This window comes from Tupaia chinensis, unplaced genomic scaffold, assembly GCF_000334495.1.
Source record: "Tupaia chinensis unplaced genomic scaffold, TupChi_1.0 Scaffold000346_1, whole genome shotgun sequence".
In the NCBI taxonomy this organism is placed as follows: domain Eukaryota; kingdom Metazoa; phylum Chordata; class Mammalia; order Scandentia; family Tupaiidae; genus Tupaia; species Tupaia belangeri.
The window spans coordinates 7,007,019-7,019,534 of record NW_006159840.1 but is presented as its reverse complement, the minus strand read 5'-3'; positions in this window follow the sequence as shown (position 1 = coordinate 7,019,534).

Sequence of the window (12,516 nt, the reverse complement as noted above, 5' to 3'; positions counted from 1 at the left end):
GAGCCACCGCAGTACTAAGGTCTCTGTCTACACGTGCAAACTGCTCCCGATCCTGAAGGTTGCCGCAGCCCGCTAACCATGATTGTAAAAACAGTATGGCGTTGGTCCACTTGGATTTGAAAGGAGTGCCACGTGGCCAGCCACAGCTCAAACCCCTGCCACAACTTGAAAGACACTGGGCATGTGTGCATGCGTGCCCCAAATCCCAGCGGGATGGAGAAGCAGAGGAGAAGGGACTGCAGCGTGACCGCACGCCCGTGGGGCACTCTTCCTTTCCCTCCATCTCTCTGGCAAGCGCATGCACTCTCAGGCAGTTATAACAAAAAGTACCCCAGAAGCCAGGGACATGGGTGAATTGGAAACGGTGACGCTGGAGCAGAAAAATTATTCCAGTCCAGGAAATAATTAGGAAGGGCCTCTTGCAGCTTTAATCACTCATCTGTGAATGGGCTTTTTGATAAATTGCATTTAACTTTAAAAATGGGGAGAAGGGACTGGGGAGCTGTGTGCTGGTTAACGTGGCTGGATCCCACATGGCTGACTGTGTGGCTCCAGTCCTGGACCCAGTGGCTTGAAAAACATGCCAGGTGTGTGTGCATGTATGCCAAAAATCTTCAAAGGAATGGAAACTGGGGAAGGGACTGTGGTGTGACCATCCCCACAAGGGGGTGCTTTCTCACGCCCCCGCCCCCGCTTCCGCTCTCTCTGTCTCTCTCTAGCAAGTGCACACTCTCTGGCTAATTAAAAAAAAAAAAAGGAGTGGGGAGGGTCTCAGCTAAGACCACAGAAGTGAACTAGTGAACTAGGAAAGAGAAGACTAGGTTTGAGAAATGTGAAATTGTATTAGGGTTGTCTAAAGAAACGGAGCAAGTACAGTGTGGTACGGTGTACACACGCATGCATGCGTGCAGTACAGTACATATCACATACAGAGATCGTAAGAATTCAGCCCACATGCTTACGGAGGTTGGCATGTTCCCAGACGTGCAGGCTGGCCCGCGAGCTGGAGAACCAGGATGGCCAGTGGTCCTGCTGGGTGGCCAGCAGGCAGGGGACCCAGGAAGAGGCAATGTCGCCATCTGAGTCTAAAGGCAAAAAAAAAAAAAAAAACCTGTGTTCCAGTCTGAAAGCCAGAAGGCAGGAAGAATTCTCTTACCTGGCAAAGAGCAGTCTTTTTGTTTTATGCTGGCCTTCACCTGATTGGATAAGACCACCCACATTAGGACGGATAGTCTTTACTCTGCCCACCTGGCATCGCAGGACCCTCGCAGACACACCCGGGTACCGTCTGTCCAAATATCTGGGCTTCCGTGGCCAGCTAAGTTGACACATGAAACCAACTGTCATAATGTGTTCCGAAACTTAAATACTCTGAGTGATTTGATTTTAGTAAGAAGAAACCCAGGCAGATGGAAAAGGTAAACTGCCTCTAACTTCCCACTTGCACAGAATGGACTGTCACTTTTTAATATTAAAAACTGAAAAATGCAATCCGAGTGTGGATACGACCTTCCAGTCTACACTCAGCGCTGACGGTGTCTCGCTTCAGGTCAGCCGGGCTTCTCTCAGAAGGGTCAGGGTCCGATCGCTAGAGGCAGAGAGTAACGGAGTTCTCATTGGCCTGCCAGTTTCCCTCAGTGTTTCATAGATCGTGCAAAAGAGGGCACCATTCCGGGAAAAAGGAAGAAGCCGCGTCCCGTCCGCGTATCCGTCAGTGGTGGGAATCGCGTGGCTGCCTGCCTGACTCGCGGTGTCTGCGAGCAGGGACCCAGAGCCGCGCCGCGGGAGCCCACTTCCTGGAGACAGCTCTGTGCCTCAGATTCCTGTCTGCAAGTAGGTGTAAGATGGTGTGTACCTGTGAGTATGTGCAGTTAACCGGTGGAAACAGGAAGCTCAGAGTGTCACCTAGGACTGGCTGTTTCAAATACATGCCCGCTTTCCCCTCCGTGTTTCCAGCAAGCCGCGCTCCCTTCTGCAGACTGCACTTAGCACGGGACCGCTGTGCTGGAAAATCGTGTGCTGGAAAAGGCGTGTGCAGTCAGCAACTGCCGAGCCCACCCCGCCTGCTGGGTCCTCGGCTTGTGCTCCTCCCATGAAGTTTTGCTCCTCCCGGTGTTTATAGAATGTAACAGAGTTAAATACTCTAGAATTAAATTAAACGGGAAAAAAGAGTGAATAAAGAAACAGTTACATCACTGGACTGTAGTCAGCCATAGCTCGAATACCAAACCTGGTGGCTTAAAACTCACGCCGGGCGCATGTGCATGCGTGCCCAAAATCCCGAGAGGAAGATGGAAGAGAAGGGATTGCGGCGTGGCTATTGCCCCTGAGGGGTGATTCCTCACTTTCTGTTTCTGTCTTTCCGGCAAGGGCACGCACCCTATAGCAAAAATCTCTCTCACACACACACACACACAAAGGAAGCAGGCAGAGAGGGTGATTCTTCATTGCCCAGAACCTGTTCAGCTAAGACACCAGACTGTGCCGTCCCAAAAGACACCACTCGGGCACAAGGATCATTTTGAGCTGAAGGCAATGTAGGAGAAGCAGATACAAAAAACCTCCCTGCCCTCCCCTGGCTGCCTAAAAGCAGGACATAAATTGGTAAGGGTGTCCCACGCCCTGTCTCTACCGGGAGGGACAGATGTACTCCTCCTTTGGAAATTGATTCAAAGCCAGCTCCACCGCAGTATAGGGGTACCTTCAAACCCCGAAAGTGTCCAGGCTCAGCGTTTCAGGAGCTCTGTTCTACTCCTACGTGAAGAGTTAGAACGTTTTAAATACTATGGACTACTGCTAGCCAGCTATTCTGATCCATTACTTAATGTCTTTGGCATTCGGGTTTAGAATCTGGCCAATATATCAAGACTTAGATAAACTTATTAAAACCATGAAATGCTGAAATAAATATAGTTTATTCTATAAAATGTGGGGGAACTAGAATATTTATTTGACCCATCTAAAAATATAGACAAGATTAAAATACACACACATACAATACAAAGTTTGGACTATGCTCATTGACAAAAAAATCTGTCTTTGTTGTAGTTTTTTGCTTTTTTGAGAAATGGTGTTTTGCCTTTGGATGTGTGTGCTCGCTAGAGAAAGAGACAGACACACTGAGAGGAAACTCCCGGGGGTTGGAGTCTACACCACAATCCCTTCTCCTCCATTCTCCTCCCAGGATCGTGGACATGCACACACACACACACACACACACGTGTCCAGCGGGATTTTCAAGCCTCTGGGTCTGGGACTCAAACCGTGGTCGGCCATGTGGGAGTCCAGCAAAGTAACCAGTATGCCATCTGCTGGTCCCAACCCTGAGTCTCTTGAAATGTCTTTGCCGCGTGTGTATGTGCTTGTACCAGCATCTGGCTTCTCTGTGGTGCCGCTCAGCTGCAGCCACTGGCAATGTCTGGGCATGTTCTGGCTTCCCGCAGGGGAGAGGACTCTGCTACTGGCATCTGGTGGGTCAAGACCAGGGGCACTGCTGAGCATCCCACACTGCCCACAGCAGTCCCTGTGACCAAGAATTCTCAAGGCCAGAACGTCAGTCAAGACGGTGTGGAAAAACCTATTCCAGAATACTATCCTAATCAGCGTGCATGTTACAGAATAAATACTGTCCTAAGCACGTGCGCATCGCAGGCCACCGTCCTAAGCACTGCACGTTGCAGGCCACCATCCTAACCACCGCACGTGGCAGGCCACCGTCCTAACCACCGCACGTCGCAGGCCACCGTCCTAACCACCGCACGTCGCAGGCTACCAAGCTAACCGCCATGTGCCTTCCAGTCTGCTGTCCTAAGCACCGTGCGCGTCTCAGTCTACCGTCCTAAGCACCGTGCGCGTCTCAGTCTACCGTCCTAAGCACCGTGCGTGTTATGGATACACAGTTTATCAGCCTCACGGCTCACCTTCAGGGCGTGTCCTGGTGCCTCCTAATACCACTCCTCTCTCACCTGGTCAAGTTACTGCCAATTCTTAGCAGCTCTGGGATTAGAATCTAATGAGACTTTGCAGGACCATCAAATACTGTAATGGTTACATCACTGGACTCCTACATAGCCACCATAGTTCAGAGTCCTTCACCCAGCAGCTCGAACGCACACTGGGTGTGTGTGTGTGTGTGTGTGTGTGTGTGTGTGTGGTCCTTGACCCAGCAGCTCAAACGCACGCTGTGTGTGTGTGTGTGTGTGTGTGTGTGTGTGTGTGTGTGGTCCTTGACCCAGCCGCTCAAACCTTGACCCAAACTCATGCTGGGTGTGTGTGTGTGTGGTCCTTGACCCAGCAGTTCAAACTCATGGTGTGTGTGTGTGTGTGTGTGTGTGTGTGGTCCTTGACCCAGCAGCTCGAACTCACGCTGTGTGTGTGTGTGTGTGTGTGTGTGTGTGTGCCCAAAATCCTAAGAGGAAAATGGAAGAGAAGGGATTGAGGCATGGCTGTCCCCCTTGGGGGTTAATTTCTTGCTTTCTGTCTCTCTAGCAAGAGCACATACCCTAAAGCAAAAATCTCTCTAAAAAACAAAACAAAATCAGTTCATTTTTAATGGAAAATTTTGCATGTAAGTTTAGTTTGGAAATATAAATATTTACATATTGATTATATTGTAAGCTTTAAAAAGATTTGAGAAGCGTTAAGAAAACCCACTCGTGTTGTGAGAGCCGTTGACCAGATCCATGTTCCTGCATGACTGGGCCAGTCAGTCATGTTTCCCGGACGCAATATCCCAGGGACACTCGGTGTTGGAGGGTATTTGGACCTCTTTATTTTGAAAAATTTCAAACTTATAGAAAAGTAGCAACAATATTATAAGAACGACTTATCCAAATTAACTTTGTCTAGCCATTGATCCACTATGTGACCCTGTCAAAAATACGTATCTCTCGGGACCAGCAGTTAGTGTAATGGCTATGTTGCTGGACTCCCACGTAGTCGACCGCGTTTCGCATCCCGGACCTGGTGGCTTAAACTCACGCCGGGCGCATGTACGTGCGTGCCCAAGATCCCGAGAGGAAAATGGAGAAGGGATTGCGGCGAGGCCATCCCCCCTGGGGCGGTGATTTCTTGCTTTCTATCTCTCTGTCTCTCTCTGTCTGGCGAGTGCATGCGCCCTATAGCAAAAACCTCTCCAAAAATAAAAAATAAAAAAAAAACAACGTAACTCTTTCTCTCCCTCTTCCTCATTAACAGTATTGATTTTCCTCTTGTAATTGATAAACATTTTGTGGGCAGAAACTTTTAGACTATGCAAATGTCTTTCTCCTCATCAAACTTCTCCCTGCCAAGGTTAGCATCTGGTGGCCATTTCCAACGTGGCCCCTGTGCTCCCGTGTCTGTACTTAGATCCCGTGTGGCCCTCCCATGTGGGATGGGGCTGGCCGGTGTAACCAGCAGGATGCAGCCACGTAACTGAGCCAGCTGGGAGGTGATCCTCCAGTTCCAGTCGAGCACTCGGATAACCCTAGCATCAGACCAGCTGGTGGCGTGGTAGTTAAGGCGTCTGGATTCCACGTGGCTGACTGCAGATTGAGCCCTGGACCCAGCAACTTAAACATGTTAGATGTCTACGTGTGCATGCCCCGAATCCTGAGAGGATGGAGGAGAAAGGCTTACGGTGCGGCTGTCCCTCCTGGGGCATGATTTTTCTCTTCCTCTCTTTCTCCCTCCAGCCCCCACCACCCGCCCAGGGTGGTTTCTCACTTTCGCTCTTTCTTCCCTTCCCTCTCTCACAACCACATGTGCCCTGTAGCAAATTTAAAAAAAAAAAAAAAGATAACCCTAGCATAAGCTAATTTTGTCAACAGAAATCAACTCTAAAATATTGGAAGGGGTTTTCTAAGCCGAAATAGATGTGACTACAGTCAGACGCAGCCAGGAGAGCGAGTAACGGGGAGCCCCAGTCCTGCTCTCCAAGGTCTCCCTCAGGCTTTGAAGACAAAGCTGCAACTGGGAGGAGAGCTGAGAGAGGCCGTGCCGTCGCCTGGGAGAGCGGACTGCACCTGCTGGGGCCGTTCCCGCCATTCGTCTTTTTAAAAAGTTATTTAATTTCATTTATTCACTTATTTTAATTTGATCAGGAAGAGAGAGGGAGAGAGAGGGAGCTAGCAAGCCACCAGGTCCGGAACTCAAACCGTGGTCGGCCACGTGGGAGTGTCCAGCGCCTTAACCTTATGCAGCAGTCTCTGGGCGGAGGCCCGTCAGCGCCGTCCCTGCAACAGGCCGCAGAGCTCTCTCGAGGACAGTCTTGCTATCAGGCTGGATCCTCCAAGGCCTTCCTGGATAGGTCTGGTCAGAGTTGACACAAATTATTCCATTTCGATTTTGAAAAACATTCACAGTACCTTGACTGCAACCTCGTGAAAGGTCCCAAACCAGAATTATCTAGCAAAACCGTTCCCAAATCCCCGACCCACAAAAACTGTTAGATAATAAATTATTGTTTTAAGCCACTAAGTTGTGGAGTAATTTGTGGCATGGCAGTAGATAACTGATATACCATCTTTTTTTAAAGAACTATTTATTCAATTTTCTTATTACTTAAATTTGCTATAGGGCACTTATGCTCACCAGAGAGAGAGAAATGAGAAAGCAAGCTGCCGGGTCTGGGGCTCAAACAACAAAGGCCATGTGGGAGTCCAGTACCTTAACCACCACGCCACCTGCTGGCCCCATATAGCATCTATTGATAGTTCGTTTCTGGAATCAGTTATTACAATGAGGACTACAAAAAGGTGAGGTTTTGTTGTTTGTTTGTTTTGGGTTTTTTTGGGGGGGTTGCCATAGGGCACGTGTGCTTGCCTGAGAGAGACAGAGACAGTGAGAGGGAAAGTGAGAAGTCACCTCCCGGGGGCTGGCCATGCCGTTATCTCTTTTGCTCCATTCTTCTCTTGGGATCTTGGGCACACACTCACATGTGCCTGGCATGATTTTTCAAGCCACCGAGTCCAGGACTCAAACCACAGTCACCTGCTGGATTGTTTGCTCTTTAACTCCATCATAATATCTATCTGCATTTCTTGGTTGGCATTCTTCTCTAAGGAAGAGCTTTTCCTTCTTATTTTAGCTATTTATATCAGTGTAGCTTGTAGATTCCTTTTTGTCCAATGAGTTAGAACCAGAGGCTTGCCAGAGGTAGCTTGGACCAACTCATGAGATCCAGTTGTTAAATTTTCAATCATTTTGTGAGCTGGTTGGTAGTTAATTATATGGAAAACAAGAGGATAAACGCTAAAAACCCACATCATTTCCTAAGCACCATATTTGATAGTTACTTTGGCCTTAAGTGGTTTACATCTGTCGTATCTACCAGTGGGCATGTGGTCAGAGACCACACACGTCTTCCCAGGCCCCGTGCTCAGTGACATCACACTGGTCGCTCGAATTTGCAGCAGTGACAGCTTTTACTCCACAGAAAGTTGCAGAATGCCACGAGTCAGGGCCCCCTGACAGCCGGTTGTGAAACATCTCTCCCCACACCACTGGATTCAAAGGGGAGCCTCTCGGGGCCCTATCATTTTGGGTGATAGTGATGGTGTTTTTATTCCGAGAATGTTTGGATGTGATGTGGGTTAAAAGAAATGCAGAATTATGTGATCTATTAGTTCTATCCCATGGTTTAAAAACCAGGACTGTCGTGTTGGAGAAAGGGGATGCCAGATTCAAGCTGGGTTATGTAATTACCTGTGTCCTACATTTTAATTACAAATACTAGTTCAAGCTCATGAAATACGTCTTTCTATATTGGTGTGTATGAGTACGTATTCATGAATATATGTATGTATACCGATTGAACATTCCTAATCTGAAAAATCCAAAATCCAAAATGCTCCACATCTGAAAATTTTAACCAATATAATGCCACAAGTGAAAAGTTCCACATCTGATCTCATGTGACAGATTAGTCACAATGCGACAATGCAAAAATATTGTACGGAGTCACCTCAGAGCGTGTGTGTATGTTTAGACTTGGGTCCCGTCCCCCAGATGTCTCATTATGTACATGTAAATATTCCAAAATACGCCCCCAAATCGGAAACATTTGCAGCCCTCGGCGTTGCAGATAAAGGGCACCCACCCTGTGTACTCACACGTGAGTACGTAGTCATGAGTGTACAAGTACAGGGCAGATTGATGTGTTCCACAGAAAAGCTGACCAGTCACCAACCCAGTAAGTGTGAATATCCCTTGTTCTCATACTGTTGTCTCGAAATATCATTTCCCACTGAAGAACAGAAAGAAAAACTCGAAGCGTTCTCCAAGTAGCTGCTTTTAGGTCTGAGGCAGGTGTACAAGGGAAGCCTGGGACCTTTCTCGGACAAGGAAGCAGCCGGACGCTGTGCGCACCCTGCCAGCAGAGCTGAGGCCAGCTTGTAGCGGGTTCTGCTGGTCGACGGGACAGCTTGAGCATCCACAAAGGTGTCACCTGCCACGGCTCAGACACTCCCGAACTATGCAAGCCTCAGGAGTGCACAATGCACACGCGTGTGCACAATGCACACGCTCGTTGGCCACCTTTAAAAGATGCTGGGGATCCAGCTCTTCATGTGGAAAATGAAAATAGAAAATTGAGAAATTGATGACGCGTTGCTTATTCAAGCTGCGCTGTTCAGTTCCCAAACAGCATGAGGGGAAGTTTCACTTCGTGCAAATGCTCTGGCGACTAAGAAACAGTGACAGAATTGGAATACCAGTATTTTTAACCCTCAGGGGTCTAGTCATTGAGCATCCCAGGCAGCAACAGCACACGCGTGCGTGCACACGCACACGTGCATACACACGCACGCACACGTGTCTTTGAACGTGAGTAGAATCTGCCACCGTGAGGTAGTTTTGTCAAAGGAAGTCGATCCTGAATCCCAATAAGCCCGTCTATCCAACCACAAATTATCAAGAAAGCGCAGGAACTGAGGACTCCCGACCTAACTGTGACTGCAGTCAGTGAGATCTGGATTTTACAAAACTCCACAGGAAATGGCAAAGTTAGAAGACCTGAGCGCCAACAATTAAAACAGAGTCAAAAGGACATTTTAGAAGTTTAACATAGTATTTGAGGATGCAAATTTGGATCACAAAGCTGTAGAGAGAAGAAAGACACTCCCAGGAGAGGCAGAGCAGTCACACTGGGGCGGGGGGCAGGGCTCTCTGGACACCTGCCAAGGGCACTGCGGGAGCCAGCAGGTCTGTCCCTGGCGCTGGAGGTGGCTATAATGACGTCTGTTTATCCCATTTCTGTATCCATGTTATATAGTAAATACAAGAAGAGTTTTAAAAATAAGAAACCCTAAAACTGGACAGAATCCAAGAAGCAAACATTCTTAGCATGCTGCGCATTGCAAGGGTGGTCCTTGAGAGAATGCAGACACGCGTGAGCCGCCGTTCACGCCAGCTGTGCACCTGAGGCTGCTTCCCTGCCCACACCTGGGCCCTGCACAGCGGGAAGAGATCAAAACTGGTGCTTCTCCTGTCACTAGATGGCGCCTGACAAACTACGGGAGAGGGTGGAGCTGCCTGAGGGTCTTTTCTGTCTGGGGCACCGAAGGACTTCAGGAGGCCTGGGAGTGAGCAGCCCTAGAGGCCTGTAGCCTGGGGAGATTACAGAGGTGGTACCGTGTGGGGAACACTGGGCGTTCCAGCCGCAAGAGGGCACTCAGATCCCCAGACATTTGGAACCCAGAAAGGCCACCCCTAGGGTTCCTGCAGCTCTGAGCAAGGGCTTCTCCACACCTGTCCCGTGGGACCTGGGTCCTGTGTAGAACGGTCACAGGGTCAAGTGGAGCTGCCAGGAAGCAAGCGTTTGCCAGGAAAAAAAAAAAAAAACTGTTCAACACTGTAAAGAAAGACAACAAAACCCATTCTGTCACAATGGAGCATTTAGGATATCAAGCATAAAGTTTAAAAGTTAATATAAAAACTGAAAAAAAACTGCAAACTCGGACAGGAAAAGGATCAATAGAAATAAATATAAGATTGTATGGCTTCTTGAAGAAATGGAAGAATATACATGCAGCTTTGTGGTAGGCACTCACAGCGTGGACAAGGCACAGCATACACGAACCGTACAGAAAGATCACTGGGCTTCATCGGAGTGCAGATTTCTCGTCGTCATTAAAAGAATTGTGTAAGGAAATATTCAGGGACCAGCAGTGGTAGTTAGGGTGCTGGAGTCCCACGTAGTCAACCGTGGTTTGAGTCTCAGATCTGGCAGCCTGAAAATCATACCAGGCATGTATGCGTGTGTGCCCCAGATCCCAGGGTCATGGAGGAGAGGCTGCGGGTGGCCCTCCCCTCTTGGAGAGGTTTCTCACTTTCCCTCTCTCTGTCTCTCTCTCTGGTGAACACAATCGTCTTATGGTAAAAACCTGGGAAAAGAAAACATTCACCAGAGCTGAATCTGATAAAGGACTTTTTAAAAAAGTCATTCATATTGATTCAAATGCTGCAGGGCTTTTCCTCCTTCGTTGTGTTTTCCATCGTCAGAGGGCGCGTGTGCTGCAGAGAGGGGAGGGGAAGCGTGCGCCGTGGCAGTGGCGTGGTCACACTGCACTCCCTCTGCATCTCCCCACCCTCTCAGGGTTACGGGACGCACACGCGTCTGTGGTGTTTCTCAAGCCACCTGAGCTGGGGGTTCAAACTGCAGTCGTCACTGTTAACCTCTGGGCTGCAGGGCCGGACCTGAGAAAGGGCTTGTGCTCGTAACTGTTCAGTAACGGAAAGACCGCCCGGGAGGGGCTGGACAGGGCCTGAGCGTCACAGAGGGCAGGGTGGTCAGCGTGGACAGGTGCTGAACGCCGCTGGTCATTAGGGCGCACAGGGCCACTCCGAGGGCCACACCACTCGTGAAGTGCCCACAGTCTGAGTCAGACGGCAGGGCCTGCTGCAGAAAGTATTTTATTAGGGTTCTCCGGCGAACAGCCCACAGGACGTGCATCCGTGTGTGGGAGGAGAGTGGAACTGGCTCGTGTGGTCGGGGGATGGAGGAATCCAAAACTCCCGGGTGGGCAGGCTGGACAGAGCCCCAGGCAAGAGCTGCAACTTAATGCTTTAGTCCAAGGCAGGGTTTCTTCTGCAGGGGAGTCAGCCCCCTTTTAAGGTGTGGGATTAGCTGAGGCCCGTCTACGTTATGAAGATGATAGGCTTTTTCTTTTTCTTTTCTTTTTTTTGAGAGGTTTTTGCTATAGGGTGTGTGCGCTCGCCAGAGAGACAGAGACAGAGAGACAGAAAGTGAGAAATCACCCCCAGGGGGGATGGCCACGCCCCAATCCCTTCTCCTCCATTCTCCTCTCAGGATCTTGGGCACACACGCACATGCGCCCGGCGTGAGTTTAAGCCACCAGGTCTGGGACTCGAACCACGGTCGACTACGTGGGAGTCCAGCGACATAGCCATTACGCCAACTGCTGGTCCCAAGATGATAGGCTTTTTCAGCAGTCAGCTAATTTAGATACAATCGCATCTGAAGCACACTTCTCAGTGAGACCTAGACTGCCGTTCAGCAAACTTGGGTTCCGTGACCCCACCTAATGAGGTGTAGTGAGCCGTCACAGATAATCCGAATGGCCACCAGTGGGAGAAAGGACTCAGAGCTGTGACGGAATAGTGGCCACAGCGCTCTCATCAGAAGTGAAGCACCTACAGGCGCAGCACAGGGTGAATTCCAGAAGCACCAGCCGAGCAAAGAAGCCAGGCACTAATGGGCACATACTCTTCATTTCATTGTGAATTTCAAAAATAAGCAAAGCGAATCAGTCAGAAATGAAAACACCCATTGTCTGTGAGTTGGGGAGGGGTGGACTGAGAATCGGACTAATGGAAATACTCTTATCTTATCTGGGTGGGGGGTATCTGGATGTAGATAGACATTTGGCTACACTCCCTAAGATGTACGGTTCAGAGCACAACACTGCTGGGGACCAGCGGATGGTGTGATGGGTATGCCGCTGTACTCCAACATGGAAGTGTGGTTTGAGTCCCTGGCCACCTATGTGTGCATGTTTAAAATTCCAAGAGGAGAAGGGACCACAGCCTGGCTACCCCCAAGGGGTAATTTCTTGCTTTCTGTCTGTCTCTCTCTGTCTCTCTGGTGAGCACACATGTCTTATAGCAAAAAATCTCTCTCTCTAAAGAAAAAAGAGCATATCACTGCATGTAATTTATTCCCTAGGCAAAAATCAATTACTGTACATAACATAAAATTGTAATATAAAAATATGTGTGCATTACATGTTATAAAATATGTCTGTGTAAATGTATAGCTAGGGCAATCAGACAAGGGGGTATTTCATTAGATCGGTGGATTTGAAGGCAAAGGAGAAGCTGGAAAGGTAAAGGATGAAGGGAGGAAAAATAGAGAATAGGCTTGAAAACTGGAGGCCCCATGGGGCCAGCAGGTGGCAGTGGCTAAAGTGCTGGGCTCCCACAGTCCACCCTGCCTGTGCCTGTGTCCCCAGAACCCTGAGAGTAGAGAAGGAATTCCTTTGGCCATCCCCCTGGGGGGTGATTGCTCGCTTTCTG